The following is a 16,836-nucleotide window of genomic DNA, read 5'->3' as shown; positions in this document are numbered from 1 at the left end:
TATTGACTCTGGAATTGCCTGCAGGTGCAGTCGAGGCCTGCTCCGCTAATTTCTCAATTGCAAAGACCTCAGCTTGAAATATACTGCAATGGTCCGGCAACTTAAAAGGTTGTCTAATGCCTATCTCTGGACATTCCCGCACCAACTCCTTCGTCCATTTTTGAGCCATCCGTAAAAATGTTTAGAGTGTTGCACGTAGCTAACTTACCTTTACTCTAGCCATCTTTTTCTATGTTTAACTTTAAACCTGCTTCCCCAGTTGAAAAGTGGGATCGTTTAGTCGGTGTTTGCCCAATCACCGTTACCCACCGAGCTATATCCGAAGGTTCTACCATATAAGTAAATCTTCCTGCAGCTAGTAGTCGACCTGGCTATTTTGCTGCGCAGTTTTCAGCGAAGAGGACTTCTTCTTCTTTACTGGCGTAGGCACCACTTACGCGATTATAGAGCAAAGAGGACTATAGGTGGCAAATTTAGTACCAGTTCAAGAGACGCTGTTGGTGTTGTTCTTAAAGCTGCCATTTTGCACAGCGCAGTGAACCTCTGAATCCATTCCATTGGTTTCCGGTAGGTGGAGTTCCGTACGCCTGTCCAACATACCAAATACAATAACTTCTACATGAATTCTTCTTTTAGGTTTCATTCCCTAAAAATGCTGGAATATCTGCATTAATGTGGGGCTCTTTTTCTTTTAGTGCTACTGAAGATCGCGTGTAACTTGAAAAATATTAAATTTGTTTCTTCAAAAATGTTACGAGTATTATAAATTTATTGAATTCAATAATATATTTAATCTCTAATATCTAAGCTTACAATTAGTTCAACCTATCGAAGTTTGACTTTACTGTAATAATTCCAGCTAAGCTCTGCTTACAGACAGCATGCTAATTAAATAATTACTGTTATTTCCTGCTTATTACAAATCAACAACAAAACAAAACAACACTAATATTCAATCTTATTTTCTCTCTCTTTTCTCTCTTTACAGGTAAGTGTTAAGAATACCAACTAATCCTGAACGATTACGAATGTTCAAATTTCGCACGTCACTGCAGCAAGCACAATGTAAATATGTATGTATGTATGGGCAAGCATTAGTTTGTGGCAAGTATTGAGTGAGTAAGTCGAAAGTTCTGGGTGAAGGCGCAGATTTGTGTCAACAATGCAAAATCAATAAGACTTACAAATAGCAAACGGATTGCAGCTGTCAGTGGGGCAAAGCGGCAGCAGAGAGGAAAAGAGAAAAGGAAGTGGGGGCTGTTTCGGAGGGTAAGAGGGGCGCAAATTGGCAGCTGTTGGCGATATTTGATTGGCGTTTGATATTTTCAGCTTGGTGCCAGTTGTTGTAGCTGTTTGCGATGTATGTTGCCGCTTTTGGGGTAACAGCTGCTGCTAATTGTTGTTGCTGTTTTTTTCTATTTGCTAAAATGTTGTTGGTAGCTCAATCACTTGTGCGCCAGAATTGTTGCTGGAAATTTTAGAAATGGATTATATGCACACTGCCAACAACAAAAACTACATTACAACAACAATGACTGCTGCCTCTCAAGTAGCAAGTAGCCACAGCCTGACATTGAACAACTTGTCTTGCCGCCGACATGTCGACATGACGTAAATGCAGTCAGTGATTGGCAAGTGTGCGTGTTGCAATGGAATTTCTTTCCGAGAATTTTGACTTTCAACGAAATTGAATTTCGCTTAGCAAATAACAGTGGTTACGAAAGTGTGTGTGCGTGCAAATTGAGATTTGAAAATTAGTAATCGAAGAGCGCCAGCGAATAATGAGTGCAAAGTGAGAAGCACTGAAATACGTGTTCGTGCAACATGCGGCGCTTCTTGGCTTGCAACACATCCATATACTATTTTCCTCACTTGGCAATTTCCTAGAGCCATAAAATTAAAATTTCTTCGCACTTGTGGCGCCCACTGTGCTGCGCCACCACGTTGGCAACAGTCTTTGTGGCAGCAACAAATCCAAATGAGGCGCATAATTAATCGTGAACCCCCTTGCTTGCCACACACCCTAGTCTATAGAAACTGAGAGGCGCGCGTGTTTTAGCACAGCGTCAGCGAAAAGCAGAACGGTGCTTAACGCTAATCCCGTCGTACAAGTTCGTGCCACACAACAGAGTTGAGGCGCTGTGGCGACCAGTGCGCCTAAGCGTCTGCGATGCTGTCTGGCCGCCATATAACTTTAGTTATTGCCACTGTAGATTTAGTTGCTGTTGTTGCTAATGTTTTTGGTGTCGTTATTGTTGTTGTTGTTGTGCCGAGTGGCTCAAGTGATTAGCGTAATTTATGTGTGCCTATAATTCAGGCAGTCTGCGCGCAACAACAATTACAAAAATAGCAGAAAGAAATTTGCTCGCTGTAAGCCTACGAAGCACTTTCATTCGTGTGACAAGCGGACGAGGGGACGCCAAACACCAAATGACTGCCATTACAGCCACTTGCACGTACATATGTACATACAAGCTACTTGCAAATGAATTAAAATGAAGACATTAACATTAATAACAAATGCACTGCAGCGCGCGGCTATCGCGTAGCCAGTCCGCCTGTCAGTTGCCACAGCGTGTGTTGCATGCATGTGGGTAGTACGTCACTGCTACTGTTTGCGAAAATTTGCGTTAATTTATGCAACAGTCGTTTTTTTGTGCGCAAACTTAAACGTTGCTATGCCGTGTGGGCGTGTATGTTGCATGCAACATTGTTTACGTGGCATGCAACGGCACTGCATAACTTTTGTATTGTGTTGCCGTCGTTTGTTACCATGCTGCACCGCGTTGCACATGGTATTATTGTCCTTACAAGTTGATAATAAATATTACAGTGGTCCTTGCTGGCGGAGGACACCGCTACTTAACTCTCATATGTGTATGTGTGTAGGTAAACAACACTACAATGTTATTATGTAAGAGTTGAAGGTGTTTTCGCTTTCTCTCTTACTTTCTCTACTTTTTTATGTTATTACAGCTTGTACAGCTTTGAGTGTCTTTACAGTTTCACCACTTGCCACATCCTTCTTCGCTGCCTCATTTGCATAAAGGCTTCTTCAATTTAATGTTTTCCTTTGTTGTTTTAGCTTCTCTTAATTTTTTAAATTACATGTTTTAATTATACCGATTTTATTCCTTTCTTTCTCTTTTGTCTATTTTGGTCGTCTTAACATTTTTTGTTTGTTTCTTGCACCAAAATATGTAAATCGAACAAGCAACTGTCGTTATTGTGGTAGAATTAGAAGAGCAAGTGGTTAAACCCCTTCAGAGAGATCTTCACACACTCTCTTCTCTAGAGAATAAGGAATTATGTTAGTCTTTGTTTTCTCCCGAAAATTTTTTGGATAACCGAGCTGAGAACTGGCGAATAGTAGATGGATATTATATACTTCAGTGCGCTCTTATAGCTTAATTAGAGATTATTAAGTGTCTTATACGAAAATTTCTAAGAAATAGAGATAAGCTCTGAGATATGTTTTGAAAATAACAAACTAGCGTCCTCTTTCATCAACTTTGAAGAATAAAATTGGCGAAACAAGTCTAAAAATATCAATAGATCCTTGTAATGCTTGATTTACTTCTAAAAAAGATGAAATATGCAATTAATATGCGAAACATTATCCACATAAAGACTGACTTTAGAAATGAAATTCCCCAAAATGTTCTAGAAATCGATAGATTATACTATAGTCTCCTTCTCTAGTAACTTGGTTTCCCTATACATATAACTCTTTAGTAAATTTTATTTTTGTTATTTACACCGAAATACCATAGACCCTCTTTATTCATTTTAAATTTCTTCTTTATGTCAACATGCCTACACACATAATTTATTTACCCTTTCTTCGCTTTAATTTGTCTTGTCATGCTGGCGTTTCTTTTCGTTTTCTGGGATATCCACCCATTCGCCATTATGCCACCTTACGCAATCGCTCCGTTATTTAATGTTAAATAATTAGGTTACTCGCCTTGCTTAGCTTTGCTCCATCATCTGGGCGTTTTGTTGCCTTTCTCTATTATCTCCATTCGTGGCTGGGATTTATGTGGACTTAGGAAAAGCAGTTATGCAAATACTGTCCATTTCTCAGTTAGTAAATGACTTAGGAGGGGGAGTGAGGTAATCGTATGGATTTTAGGGATAAGCTGCTCGGGCGAAAGTATATTGCATTGAAATGATGGTAATTAAGTTGAACTGTAAATATGTATGCGTGTATAATTGTGTGTATATAATCTGGTAGTTTAAAAGAAATTGTACTGTGGAAATAGGGAGAGTGAGAGAGAGAGTGAAGTTGATTTATTTTGATAGTGAAAAGAGTTAATTTCCTGGTGCTGTCATTTCAAGTCTGTTACTAAGTAAAAACAAGCCAAGCTAAGTAAATGTTTACGGAAATTCAGCAAAGTATTTGTTACTTTTTGAAGAACCCGCCTTATTACTTTTTGTAATTTGGGAAAAAATGGCAGAACTTCCCGGCTACGTCTTTGCACTTCCTCTAATTCCACGGCGCCTTAGGTTTACTCTCTTTTGACTGTTGCCTCTTTCCAGCGATGTGCTCTTCAATGCGATTACCATGCGCTGCGTTCAAGGCATTACACCAATTACGAGCGGCAAAGTGTGTCCGGCCGTTCTTCATCTCCTCTCTAGCCCAAGCCAGCCGTTTCACCTCTTCTTCACACCTTTTCTTCAGACCGGACTTGTATCTTGCTTTCGCCTTGAACCCCTCCTCGCTTGGCTTCTTTCCTGGGGCCTCTTTTGTTACCAGAGTTGGAATCCTCGGCCGGCACAGGAGGTGCGGGGGTCTCTAATTCTAGCGTTTTATACCTACCGTCAGGTACCCCATTAGCAATGGCCATTGTATTACCCATTCAATTACTTTTAAACGCGCATATAAAGCACTCCAACATAAGAGAATGATTGATACGCCAGCCTTCACTATCAGCCGCCTGCCTGAAAATGTAATAACTCTATCAGAAGGTAGCTTGAGATCATGACATTGTAAGCAACGACACACATTGCCCAGTTGACACCCGCACTGAGAATACAGCTAAGAGGATTTTTTACCGACCAAATTAATTAATTTACTTTAATATTCGGCGACTCATTTTGAAAAATTTTGGACTCTCTTAATATCGTAGCCAATCTCCAGAAGAGCCTCCAAAAGACGGTTTCTAAAGGTGATACGATTTTTCTGTTTATAATTACTTCGAATCCAAGACCCCAAAAAATTTGTTATTATTATTATTATTATTAATATAGATAAATTCACGTAAAGATTATAAAACTAGTAAAAATTTAATTTTTGACAAAATGGGGGCTTCCAAAGGAAAAAAGAAGTCCATAATGAGATTTCGGGCACATCAGCAAACGATTTAGCGGGTGTCACATCTTTCGTCTTGGGTTTTTCGGCTGATTTTTGGAAGCTTCAGCTGATCTCTGTTGTTTAGCTGTACGAGGTGTGTTCAAAAAGTATCGCGAATTTTGTGTTTTTTCAAAAATTATTTATTTATTCATGAATATCTATTTTGTCCCCTTCAAAGTAATCCCTATGAGATATTAAACACTTATGCCAACGGTTTTTCCAATTTTCGAAGCACTTAAAAAAATCATTTTTTTTATCTTCTTCAGCTCCTCCTTCGTTGCCGTCTTTATCTCGTCAAGAGAAGCGTAACGTCATCCTTTTAGGGAACAAAAAAAGTCACAGGGGGCCAGATCTGGGGAATACGGTGGCTGCGGCATCATTAGTGTGTTGTTTTTGGCCAAAAAGTCGCGCACAAGCAACGATGTGTGCAATATTTTTAGGTGGTGCAATTTTTTTGATAGGTAAAAATCGAAGACGATCCAAAACACGTGGCATAAGTGAGAGACATGAGTACCAACATAACGCCACAAAAAATTCAAAATTCGCGATACTTTTTGAACACACCTCGACACATATGATGTTGCACATACAAACACACACTTTAAGTACAACTTTTTAATCATTCATGTCGACAAACAATCAATTGCTTGGTAAATATTGCGCTCATTTGCTTTAATATTGCATGTTTATCACATGTTTACATAAGAAGAACAAATAAAAACCAAAACAAGCAAATTTGTATACTTGTACATATGTGTATGTATGTATGTTTGTATGAGTGAGCAAAATCCAAACTTTGACGAGAGGCGAAAATAAATTTTAAAGCTGCGCGTAAATGCTTTGTCATGCATATAAAACGCGAGATTGATTACGCTTTAAGCTATAATAACAACAGAAACAACAACAACAAGTTATACGAAAACCAACGCGGGAGCTATACAAGACATACAAGCAAAGATTTCTTGCTCCACATGGATTTTCATTTCTGGTGCAACGTTAAGCTGCTACACTTAATGTGACTGCTTTCTAATTGCTTCACCACGCTCCAACCACCAACACAACAGGTCGTGGCAGTCAGCAGGCGGCTCAAAACTTTTGCCGAATTTCGAAATCTGCACACAGGCGGAATAATTTCCAAAACCTGTTATAGAGATTTAAAAGCTTTGTGCTTCAAAAGTGAGCGCGCAGCAAGTGTCTGGGTGTGTGTGCGGCATGGTGCAAACTGTCACTGCGACTCACCTGCAAGTTGGCGCGCTATATCAACTTAAGGCGCTTTGAAGATTCACATTTTATTTACATTAAATTTCACACAGCAGCTCGAACTTCATAATTTCTCGCATTTGCACCAGTCGCCCCACTCAGTTCGCCGAGTGTGCCTGCCCCCCGCGGTGGAGCCACACGTAACAAATTTTCAGCATGAATACATTAGCTGGCAAAGTGCCTCGGGCGCATACGAGCACGAGTGTATGCGAGTATCCGCTTCCGGTGTACACGAGTACACCGGGGGAATGGGAAACGGGTGGTAGGGGTTATGTGAATTTCTCGTATTTACTCACATTTCCAACGGTGTGCAATGTTGCGCATAAAATTCATTTTCCAGCGCTGCCAACCGCGCCCTCTCGCCACCCACCAACGAGAGCTCCGTTTCTTTTAAAGCTCATTGAAGATTATTCAAATTTAATTTGCATGAAAGCTGCGCAGCAATGGCTGCCGTCGACGCAACTAAATAAAATGAACCGAGCGAAGATGCTGGTGTAACTACCCGAAACCTCCATAGGAGTGTATGTATTTGTTTGTGTGTCTAATTCGCACACGGCAACGCAGAAATTGCACTGTGGCTGCGGTGGCACGCGCATGTTGCACGTTGTCAGACCAAAAAAAAAACGTCGAAAAATGAATGGAATGAGTAGCATTTTTTCTTTCACTTACTTCATCATCCACACACACACACTCACATATCATCATACATTAGAATCCCGTTGGAGCGCGTCGCTTGTTGTTGCATGAGTTGTAGTTGAAAGGTTTCATGCGTTGCAAATTGGGTCTCTTGCTGCCGCTGCTCTGTCACAGCCACCGCAGTCGTCTCGTGTAGACTCCATATTTTTGGCTGACAACGTGACACATCACTGAATTTTGATGAGTAAAGTTCAGCGCCGGTTCAGGTTGCAAGCATACAGGTTAGCAGGTTTCCCCTTCATTTTTTTGGTGCTTCTTATTTCGTGTGTGTGTGTATTTTAATTTTTGTGGCACATTCTCATAAATATTTGCGGTGCATTAAAAATTGGTGGCAGGATTTTATGCGTGATAAGCATACCGTTTTGGTACGTTAGGGAGTACAGTGGGTTGAAAAGGTGAAAATAGTTGTAGAAAAATTTTAAAGAATTAAAAAAATTGTTTGTACCTTTTTTTTTTGTTATTTATAATCATTTTCAGTACCTAAGTATACAATTTTGTATTTTGGGTATTTTAAAGCGACTAGATTTGATTTAATGGATGTGCTATTGTCTTGTGATATTGCTGTATGAGAAAAGTGGCATCATATCACTCGATATATACAGAATTTTACTTGATCTTTACTTTCAAAGTGTACTTGAAGTGAATTATGTCACATGCAATTAACTAATGAATGATTGTAAAGGGTGATTTTTTAAGAGCTTGATAACTTTTTTTAAAAAAAAAAACGCATAAAATTTGCAAAATCTCATCGGTTCTTTATTTGAAACGTTAGATTGGTTCATGACATTTACTTTTTGAAGATAATTTCATTTAAATGTTGACCGCGGCTGCGTCTTAGGTGGTCCATTCGGAAAGTCCAATTTTGGGCAACTTTTTCGAGCATTTCGGCCGGAATAGCCCGAATTTCTTCGGAAATGTTGTCTTCCAAAGCTGGAATAGTTGCTGGCTTATTTCTGTAGACTTTAGACTTGACGTAGCCCCACAAAAAATAGTCTAAAGGCGTTAAATCGCATGATCTTGGTGGCCAACTTACGGGTCCATTTCTTGAGATGAATTGTTGTCCGAAGTTTTCCCTCAAAATGGCCATAGAATCGCGAGCTGTGTGGCATGTAGCGCCATCTTGTTGAAACCACATGTCAACCAAGTTCAGTTCTTCCATTTTTGGCAACAAAAAGTTTGTTAGCATCGAACGATAGCGATCGCCATTCACCGTAACGTTGCGTCCAACAGCATCTTTACAAACACACCAAACAGTGCATTTTTCGGGATGCATGGGCAGTTCTTGAACGGCTTCTGGTTGCTCTTCACCCCAAATGCAGCAATTTTGCTTATTTACGTAGCCATTCAACCAGAAATGAGCCTCATCGCTGAACAAAATTTGTCGATAAAACACATTTCGAACCGAACACTGATTTTGGTAATAAAATTCAATGATTTGCAAGCGTTGCTCGTTAGTAAGTCTATTCATGATGAAATGTCAAAGCATACTGAGCATCTTTCTCTTTGACACCATGTCTGAAATCCCACGTGATCTGTCAAATACTAATGCATGAAAATCCTAACCTCAAAAAAATCACCCGTTAGAACATCATATATAACATATCGCATCACATGTGATTATTTTTCTAAGATTTAGAATTAAACTTAAAGTATATTTTTATGATCAGAACTGTTGATCTAAGAAAAATCCGGTCACTGAAAAATAAATCGATAACGCTTCTAATAGAATCAAAATAATCGTTTCATGTGACATCATATCGCATCGCCTTATACCCAATAATTTTTTCTTTTAATGAAAATGTCGCTTTTGATTACTGTAAAAATGGAATTTTTTAGTAAATTTTTTTACATATTTATCAAATGGTATAACATCACATGATGTCCTATCACATCACATCGTATTCTATAATATCACATCTTAACTCATTCTAATTAAAAATTTAATACAAATGTATTCTAATATTGAAAATGATTAATGAAAGCAAATATAGGAGTAATTACAGCATAAATATGAACATAATCATATGATGTGACATTTTAATACTTCAATGAATATGAAGTCACATCATAAGAATTGTGAATGAGTATATATTTTTGCTAATTATTATAAATATGTTCCGAGAACAGATGAAGACACATTTACACCTTTGAAAATACATCATATAGTATCCCACGATATCACATCATAAAATCATACCAGTTCATTTACAGTCAGATCATAACATTTTGTCTTTTTTTCTTTTCTAAAAGATGGAATATATTTCTAAATATAACACTGTGGTACATGTTAAACGTATTCACATACCATTAGATATTATCACATCATGTCGTATTATGTCCATAAAACATGATTCAATGAAATTACGAATACTTTTTAGGTTAGTCTGGTAGGCAAATGAGCCACACATAGACCAGTTTTGGTCTTTTGCGATACTAGTTGGAGTTCAGTTACTAGGTTCATGAGGAGTAGTCATCCTTAAGAATACTTGTGCTTGACACGAATTTCAACAGACTCTGTGTCCTGATTACACTGTGGAACATTTTTGGGATTATTGTCTTGGGGGTGAGAAATTCCAAGTCAGGGTGATGGTACTAGGCCAGTATAGTAAAACCCTCAAAGGGCTTGGCATTCGTATGTGTCAGTTTTTTTATGACCTTTTAAATTTTTTCCTTATCTTGATGTCTTTTCGCTTAGTTGTAACATTAAAAAAAATTTTTTTTTTTGTTTTTTTTTGCCAAAATATTACAACTAAGCGAAAAAAGATTAGCTGTTGGACTGTGTTATCGATACCTTTATATTAGTATATTTCGTAGCTTTAACGTTTCTGGAAGAAATCACTTTCACTTTTTTATTCAAAACAATTACATCATAAGGTAGAGCTTCACATCACATCATAAAATCATACATAAAAATTTATTCATTAAATTGAACTGTTGTTTTTTTGTCACACTTATAATGAGCTGCTTATGACTTTTATATACTTGAATATAATATCTGCCACACTGTATGTTCCTATTCCACGTAATGCTTCTCATTCACCTTCTTTTTGCTTAGCGAATTTAAAGCGAACTTCACGTCGTTTTCACATCATAACCGTTATACATGTTAGCATTGTTTATTACTCTTAACTAAATTGTGTATGACTTCATAGTATATGCACATCCAACACACATACAACATATACACATACATATATGCATATACATGTATTTAACTGTGAGCATGATTTGGCTTATCGACATTTTACGGTTGTTATTATTATTGTAGTATTAACCGTTGAGTGCGCAAAATTTCGCTCATCAAATCACAGTTATGTGGGAGTGAATACACCGCAGACTTTATAAATATATGTAATATTGGTATATACATATATGTATGTATGTACCTTCTACTTGTATGTGTGCGCCATAGGCATGAATACAAGTAGGAGTATCTTTCGCGATAATGAGCCAATATACACAGTGAAGGAAATATTTGGGTTGCATACAAATTCGTACATATGTATATATATCATATTTGAGTGTTACAAAGTTATGCCATGTTTAGATGGCGGCTGGAAAATTCCAGATTCACCGAAGGATCGAAAATCGTTTTTCGATTTCGGAATCATTGGTCATGGAATTATGAAGGAGAGAAAGCTTTAAAAAAATTTCAGCTATAAATATCAAACTACTTATCTATATACCCTGAACAGAGTATATTAAGTTTGTCATGACGACCCAAAAGGATACGTCGCAACCTCATAAAGTGCGAATGAACAGCGCGAAGAGCCATGTCCTTGTGTATATACGAGAAATAGTTCTCATATATTGAGATATCGATCTGCAATTTTGCACATATTCTTTCTTCATCAAGAGTCAGGTCATTTGTCGAAACCGCCGACATCGGACCATCATAACATATAGCTGCCATACAAACTGGCCTATCAAACTCAAGCCCTTGTATGGAAAACTTTTTTGTTTGATGAGATATAGTCATGAAATTCGGCATAAATTATTACCACAGGCACTGCTACAATCTTCGAAGAAATTGTTAAAATCGGACGACTATAGCATATTGCTGTCATATAAACTGACCTAAGAAACACAAGATATTGATCCTTTTATACCCTTTTATGCTATAAAAAAGCATCTGTGAAGTATATTATAGCTTAGGCGCAATCGAAGTTAACATTTTTTTATTTTGTTATCATTTGATTATCACAGTTATAAATTTGTAGGGTGCAGATGAATACAATGCTATGAACTCTTTTCTTTCATTAACGCTCTACGTTATCCTTTAATGTCTCTCCCCCACTTCTCAATCACCCAACTTGTTGTAGCTGCGTCACTTCGCGTTTACTTCCTTCTTCTTTGCTTATCATTACACCAATAGCAATATCTCACACTAACTAGAAACACTCTCTTTCATTTTATTTCCCCCACCCTTTTACTTCCCTCTCATGCTTTAAATGGCTTTGCCTTTGCTTTCATTCGCCTCCCCGTTCATTCGGCGGATGTCAATTGCGATTCAGCGGGTTGGCGGTTTAAGGAAATGCTGCAGCAATGTCGCGCACAACTATCAGCATTTCCGCTGCTCAGCTGATTTCGCTTTGTTTTGTGAATTATTTTCTCGCCTGCTTATTGTTCGCGTCAGAAGATTTGCCACTTCCGCACTTCAAACGCAACGTTTTTGTTTTCGCGCTATTTTTATTGTTGTAATGTACTGTAATACAAAGTCACAGCTTGTTGTTGTTGTTGCGAAAGCGGCGTGGGATGTTTGAAATAAAAAAAAAATGATGCGCACAGAAATTTATGGCACTTTTTCTTTTGTTTCTCCGTCGCTTGTTTTGTATTGGCAGTTTTTGTTGCCTTGTTGTACGTTTTTGATGTTGTTTTTGTAATTGCCGAGAATTGTCATCTTAAATAAGCGGAAAATAGAAAATTTCCGTTGCATTGTATTGCCATTTCCTTAGCAATACTAACAGTTATCGCGCGGATTTTGTTTTGTTGCATGAAAGGCATAAAAATGTCGAAAGAATGAAGAGAGCATGAAGCAAGAAACGGTTTTCTGAGAATGTGTTGGCGTTTTAAGCTTTAACAGCCGTATCATAGTAATAGTAAAGAATGTGGAGTTATTGTTTGGTTTGCATTGTTGTTTGCGTGCGTTATTTATTTGTTTACTGTTGATGTGGGTGACTCTGAATGTGATTTGAGTGAGGTTGCGTATACGCCGTGGTAATGTATTATAAATTCGGCGGTGTAAAACTCGCTTGTGTTGGAACTCAGAGGTATTTAAGATTTGTTTTAGAAAATATGTTTGTAATGTGGTGAAAAAAGAGAAATAAATATTTGATTATTCCATATACACATAATTATAATATTATTATACACTGAACAAAGTATAGGTATTAACTTTGTATGAAATTTCTGTCTGTTTAACGCGAACTAGTCCTACATTTTGAGTTATCGATCTAAAATTTCGTATACATTATTTTCTCTCTTTGAGGCTACTCATTAGTCGAAACCGCTGATATCGGACTACAATATCATATAGCTGCCATACAAACTGATCGATCAAAATTTAGTCCTTGTTTAGAAGACTTTTTTATTTGAAGAGATATTTTTACGAAACTTGCTGTAGATTAGTATTTCGTTGTACTCTACAAACTCCGTACAAATTGTTCAGATCGGACAACTATAACATATAGCTGCCATACAAATAGAACTATTACAACAAATATATTGTATAGAAAACTTTTTATTTGACATGATATAGTCATGAAATTTTACACGGATTATTTTTTCAAGCAACACCATTATCTCCGAATAAATTATTCAGATTGGATTACTGTACAATATAGCTGCCATACAAACCAAACCACCAAAATAAAGTTCTGCATGGAAAATTTTTTTATTGAACGAGATATGAGATCAGGAAGTCTGGCATAAAATATTTTAAATATTAGTTTACTCTTTAATTTTCGAACACATCCTAAATCGGATGACTATAGTATATAGCTGCAACTCCCCGAATTTATTTTTTTTTCTGGTTAAGTGAAGCTTAAAATCTCACCTTTTCAATCCTCAATATGGTATGACGCAATGTGTTTGGTAGCACTGAAGATATATGACTGCAACGACATCTATTGACAAAATACGAAAATTCTTTTTCGACTACCAATATTTTTATTATGAAGAGAGTTTTTAAAGAACTTGTATATCTGAGCATCTATTTTACTTTTTAAGACTTCATTTAGTATTCCCAGTTAAACTCTCCCAGTTCTATTGATGACATCCTCGTAGTTACTTTTTCAAATGTAGCTTAAGTTATACCTTTCAATTGACTCACCGAAACCTTTAATATGAGGCCCCCTAATTTTAGTAGTTGGTCTTATAGGAGTAGAAAATTTGCAGCTGAAGGTGAAAGCTTTCAGATTTTATAAAATGTTTTTCGTGGTAAACATTTTCTCTCAATATTTTTAAATCTATTTTTAAATACTCTTAAAATGGCATGCGAGGAATATTAGCACTTCATAGCCAGATTGAAATCCAGGTTTGTGTCGCTTGCACACAGGCCACGATAGTTTTTGGCTGGGTGTCTTTTGAAGTAGTTCTAAGCATTACTTTCCTTACAAAATTCGTGAAACACTACTTCAAATGAACTTTTGGCAAATCGGAGTTCTCAGCTGTTAAGCATTTACTTCTAGTATCGCACAAAAACTATGCTGACTACATCATTTTCATAAAATTTTAGCTCCTAATGGTCTAGAATGATATGTATCTAATATCCGCTGGAGTTGTTATAACATGTGAAAATTATATTTAATGATTCTAACCATAAGAAATAAAGAAAAATATAATATTATCCATTAATGCACTTAAATATGACATGTTCCATTTATATCTATTGATACTCGCTTGTGTTTTCTTTCTGCAAGCTGCAAAACGTACCCTCAGTCATGGCTCTGGGCGTAAATAAAATGGAAGATTGTATAAATTTACACCACATACTAAGCGAAAAGTGAATGTTGTAAAGTGCAAATATATATTTCAGCGCTGCTGTGGTAATTTGAAGCTTTCGAATGCTACAACATTTTTGAAATTCGCACAAAAATTGCCTGTGGCATAAACGATGTGGGATCAGGCAGCACATAAACCACACGTGAATACATACATATATGTATTCACATATCCATACATGCATACATACACATGTGTGAAACGAAAGTTGTCTGAAAAATGCCAGTAGCAATAACTGAAATATATAATATCTAAATTGACAGCGGTAATATAAGACGGCGCGCTAAGTAGACGCTGCTGAGCAAGTTTATGTTACTCATACGCCGTGTGCGCTTGTACATGCATGCGGCGCAGAGTATGTGAGAAGGGAAATTTAAGAACAGCAGACACATATTCGAGTGATGATGAAGTGGTTAGCAAAATAAAATTTAATAAGAAGCAGCGGCAAAGCAAAGATAGAAAATAAAAAATAAATTTTGTAAAATAGAATAAAAGCCAAATCAAGCGAATTGAATAACTCGGCGGGTTGCCGCTTGCATTAAGCACGTAGAACTTTACAGAGTCTCATATCAGCAGTGGTAGAATGGATAAATGCGAGCTGTCATAGCTTTTATTTCGGTCTCTAAATTAATATGTGTGTTTGTGTGTGTATGAAGACAGATAAAGGTGCGCAGAAAGTTGTGAATCTTCGGTTTGTCTATTTGTTTTTGCCGCGAAAGACAGAGTGGAAAGGAAATATATATTTGTATGTATGTTTCTACAATATGTAGTTAGCGATGTTGTGTATGAGAATTGCGCTGGCGGGCATGTGGCTGCTTTTGTATTATGTGTGAATGAATATCTCTAATATATGAAATTTTTGGTTGTTTGGTCTATATGAGTGTATATTGATATATATATTTATATCCTCATATGCATTTCATTAGTATATGCGAATATAATATTTCATGCACGCCTGCCATCGCTGATTTGACAGATAAGCATATTTGGTGTCACATCAATTTATGGCAAAACAAATTGAAGTGAGACATATAGCCACAAACATATATCAAATTTTATATAAATAGATATATAATATTGCGTGTGCAAGAATTTTTGCCAAACAATTGTGGATTGACTCTTGTATCAGTGCGGGCAGAGAGGAATTATATATAAAACAAAGAAAAGTCTCGAAAAGTATTTGCCTGCGAGAGCTGCTGACAAGGAAATACTGTTAAATATTTACATATGTATATGTATATAAAATATATATTTATTTATGTTCATACATACATACATTCACATATACAGACATTTCTAGAAAATGCAGACGAAAAGAAAGTTACGCATAAAAATCTCAATTGTGTGCATAGCAAAAAACCACCGTGACAACATTAACGACAACAAAACCAATTCTTAAAACAACAAGAATATCTTCAAAAACAACAGCAGTTACTTCAAGAACAAGGCTTACAACCATTTTTGACGCTGCCAATATAAGTGCGCATATTTGATTTCCCAGCGCCTACGGTAAAGGCTCACAGCTGTCACCTGCAGCTTTCAAATTTAAGATTTGGTAACAAAAGTCAACGAAAAATAGTAAAAACTTGAGAGAGAGAGTATATATTGTTCTTAAATATGTATTTATTGTTTGAAATAAAAGATCCAGGGAACTCTTCGCACTCAACAAGGTCCACATTTAGTGGATGCGAGCTGTCCAATAGGCCCATATTGTTTGAAATTTATCGTTTTATTGGCCATAACTCTGGAAGTTTTTAAGAAGAAGCGCTAAGGAAATTATAGCGCATGTGAACTACTACAGCAAAATTCCATAGAGACATTTAAAAATCTTTTATAGAGGGTCTTTTTTAAAATTTGTAAAATCTGCCATGGTCTCTCGTTGTTCTCAAGGGCTACCAAAAACGTCAAACAAGTGAGAATTTCTATATCCCAGCTTCAATTTCTAAATATTTCAGCATTTGACCAAAGCCAAATGTATTTAAGCGACCGATAATGCCTACTGGGAGTCTCAGTTATGGTTTTAGAGAAGGGACCTAGAAATATTATATATGTATATAAGCATATTTTCGGTCCTTCAATGTCAGGACAAAGATCCTTCGATTACGACGATATATGTTGTTGTTGTTGAAGCGGCACAAAAAACTCCTCCATTAATTTTGAGGAACACTGCGTTGTTGACAGAACTCGCCCGATTTAAATTTAGGTTTTATGTTTGAATATGGTTGAAAATTATCTTGCATAAACATAGTATACCATCTGACCAGAAAAAATAACATATACCTTAACGAATTTTAATAAAATTTTTTTTATTATCTTCTTCAAAATAGCTAACAAATATAAAATTTCACTTAATTAAATGTTTAATTTTGCCAAAAAGTACCACCCTGTCCTTGAAACCCTGTCTTCCATTATACACATACTTCCTAGCAGACTTTTTTCCGCATATTTAGCATAACTAATAAAAACAATTTCGCGTAATTTTATGATTTCCTGCACGCTCCCAGTCACAGTCTGTGCAAACA

The 16,836-nt window shown here is 36.7% G+C and overlaps 1 protein-coding gene and 1 long non-coding RNA gene across 4 annotated transcripts in view; one reads left to right on the top strand and one right to left on the bottom strand.

The window, feature by feature from the left end:
- LOC125778337 (uncharacterized) overlaps window positions 1-8,545 on the bottom strand; it is a 178,286-nt gene extending 169,741 nt beyond the window's left edge. The window contains exon 1 of the long non-coding RNA XR_007422637.1: window positions 8,104-8,545. This is a non-coding gene — a long non-coding RNA (uncharacterized LOC125778337). The remainder of the gene's footprint in view (window positions 1-8,103) is intronic.
- Window positions 1-16,836, top strand: part of LOC105228810 (netrin-B) — a 590,578-nt gene that overhangs the window by 111,301 nt on the left and 462,441 nt on the right. The window lies entirely within an intron of this gene.

The sequence above is a fragment of the Bactrocera dorsalis genome, chromosome 4 (assembly GCF_023373825.1).
Source record: "Bactrocera dorsalis isolate Fly_Bdor chromosome 4, ASM2337382v1, whole genome shotgun sequence".
Taxonomy (NCBI): domain Eukaryota; kingdom Metazoa; phylum Arthropoda; class Insecta; order Diptera; family Tephritidae; genus Bactrocera; species Bactrocera dorsalis.
Note: the sequence above shows the minus strand (reverse complement) of the source record. Positions and strands in the feature narration are given on the sequence as shown.